We start from the raw sequence: 2,954 nt of genomic DNA on the forward strand, positions 1-2,954 counted from the left end.
TATTTTATCGATAAAGGTTTAAAAAGCATTACGTAGATTATCAAATAATGATAATCTAAAATATACCGTTTACACACGACCATTACATAATGGTTTACAATAAGAATATATTACATCAAAAATAAGTTTCTTGAATGCAGTTTTTACATAATATCATACAAGCATGGACTCCAAATCTTGTCCTTATTTTAGTACACTACTACATTTCGGCTCATTTAGACGTGTTGAAAAGCTCATTTAGACGTGTTCCTTTTTGTCAATTAGACGTGTTCAGTAGTAACTAGACGGGTCTCAATTAGACGTGTTCGTTATTTCAATTAGAAGTGGTCCGTTAGGTCATTTAGACGTGTTCCGTTACTTCAATTAGACGTGGTCTAAACCTATTTGGACGTGTTCCGTTAGTAAAATTAGACGTGTTCCAAATATCAATTAGACGTGTTCCCTATAAATGTTAATCATGGTTAAAATCTCAAATATTTCAAATACTACCCCGCCAAATACCAAATATTTCTCAGCGCCAAATAAATTAAAAATCTCAAATATTTCAAATAATACTTGCCAAATATCAAATGCAAGAAATATACCAAATTAATTTACTACAAAACCAAACTATATATATATATATATATATATATATATATATATATATATATATATATATATATATATATATATATATATATATATATATATATATATATATATATAAAGTATTTACAAAAAATCATAAATGTAATTTACAATGGAAAAAACTCTAAACTAAAAATGGTAGCTAGCTAGTTCTTTGAGCACGCATCTAACATGTCATCCCTCTGCCAAAGCACCTATGTATGAAACTTCCGCCTTTTTATTGGTCTCGTTCCCATTAGTCCACTCATGCCGCCTTACACCAACAACATTTTAATGCAAACTACCAACAACATATACAAATAAAATATCGATCAACTTAAAAAAGGTAACTAAAATTACAAATCCAAACCTGAACAAAAAAAAAATCAAAAACTAACATGAAACATCAATGTGGTTTGCAGCTGTAGAACTTCCATGGTAGTACCTGTGAAAAGGGTGACAGTATAGTTTGCAGTTTATAAGTGCTGTTTATGATAGGTCTCCTTTTTTTTTTTTTTACCTGGATGTTGGTTTCCTAATGTTCCTGCTGTTGGGTCTGTTTCCGTGGTTACGTTGAGTGTCTCTTCGACGAAGAATTCGGGTAGTGTTTTTTTGGAAGGGTTGTATCGAACTTATAGAATCGTTTTTTGGTTTTTAATTCTTTGAATAATGTCTGGTAGTTAGTATAAAAAAAAATAAATAAATAAATAAAAATTAATGTTGACTGATGCAAAAGCAAATTGTTTTCTTTCAGGTACCATCATTTTAAGTTGAATCTGTAACAATGGTCAAAAACACACAACCAATTAACAAAAAAAGAGAAACGACCACAGCCTAAAGACGCATGCAACACATAATAAAAATAACTCTATTAACTGACCTATGTGTTCAGAGGCTAGCGAAGAATGGAGACTGCGAACAAAAGTAGAATTTGTACGTTGCTCACCTGAAACTCGGTATATTATAACTCAACCAAAATTGCAAAATAAATAATGCAACAAAAACTTTGCAAACAACCAGGCCGTATACAAAAACAGTGAACCAATCAGTGTACCTTGATTCGAGTCGTTAATAGCAACAACATGAACTTCATTGATGTAATCGAGACAACATCGGTGAAACCACCATGAAGCAAGTGGTTCAAACGATTATGATCTCTCAAATAGTTACCCGGTTAATCTTCCTTTGCGATACAGAACCGAAGGAACACACGCCAGTAACACCGGTAGCTATCACCGGAGTAGAACACTGACCAACATATCACTACAAGGAATAAATAGATGTTTGAAACTAACAATTAGAACATGGTGTGCAATATATATGACACCAACATCCAACTGTTTGATAGATATATATCATTCAGCTCCTAATCAGATAAGACTTTGTCATGTTATTAAAGAAGATAAAATAAAACACCTTTAAATCTATGAGGAAAAGAAGCATAAATCTATAATGATAAACTTGCATCTAAATTTCAACCCAGTTACTTCTACTTACTAATGGATCAATTGGGGTTATGTAAATTTCTAAGAAAATAAACAGGTAATAAAAACCATGGAAACAAATCAAATGTGAATCTGGCATCCTCGACTCGTATAACATCTATCACCTGGGAATTTCTAATGGATCAAATGTGAATCTCTAATGGATCAATAAGCTATTTCCTGTTCATTTGAATCCCCACCAATACATTAAGTAACACAACCAATCATTTTAGCCAATACACAAACACAAACCTAATTACAATCTGAAAACAGGAAGATGCAAAGAGCCAACAGATTCACCTGCACAGTTTAAAGCAAAAATACCATTGGCCGATTGGTAGTATGCGTCATTTGGAGGTTATAAATAGTAGGCGGCTAACTTCATAGATCCGTTGGCCGCTAATAGATCCGCCGACGGTTGCGTCATGCTCACCATATCAATGAACAACCTTCCGAATCACCACCTGCACAAAAGCCCCAATTTTAAAGGCGAGTTCGTCTGGAAGAAGTCAATCGAATGAATACGTAACCCTAGGAACGAAAGGCGGAGTGTTGAGGCGTTTGCTATGACGATGAGTGCATCCCCAAGAAATTATAAAAGGGTTGAACTATTTTTTTTAATAAAATTAAAATGTTAAATTATAAATAAGTTATTAAACTATTTTTTATAGATTATAAATACAGTAATAGTAATTATAAAAGGGTTAACTATTTTTTTTAATAAACTATAAAATTATAAATAATTAAATAAACTACTTTTTTATAGATCTTTTGTAATTTACATAAGTTAATAGTTATTGATATTTATAGTATAGTTATCTTTTGTATTATAATTATAAGTATAATATAAGTATAGTTATC

The 2,954-nt window shown here is 31.5% G+C and overlaps 1 long non-coding RNA gene across 3 annotated transcripts; it reads right to left on the minus strand.

Annotated features, from left to right (window-relative positions):
* Positions 1-692: 692 nt before the first annotated feature.
* On the minus strand, positions 693-2,680 carry LOC139897356 (uncharacterized). Of its 3 annotated transcripts, none has more exons than XR_011776540.1 (4): positions 2,394-2,680; positions 1,664-1,872; positions 1,008-1,555; positions 693-910 (listed from the first exon to the last, which is right to left on the minus strand). It is a non-coding gene; the product is annotated as an uncharacterized lncRNA (long non-coding RNA). The 3 variants fall into 3 exon arrangements; XR_011776541.1 differs by having other exon boundaries at positions 1,008-1,385; positions 1,490-1,555; positions 1,664-2,680; XR_011776539.1 differs by having other exon boundaries at positions 1,664-2,680.
* Positions 2,681-2,954: the final 274 nt, after the last annotated feature.

The sequence above is a fragment of the Rutidosis leptorrhynchoides genome, chromosome 3 (assembly GCF_046630445.1).
Source record: "Rutidosis leptorrhynchoides isolate AG116_Rl617_1_P2 chromosome 3, CSIRO_AGI_Rlap_v1, whole genome shotgun sequence".
Classification (NCBI taxonomy): Eukaryota; Viridiplantae; Streptophyta; class Magnoliopsida; order Asterales; family Asteraceae; genus Rutidosis; species Rutidosis leptorrhynchoides.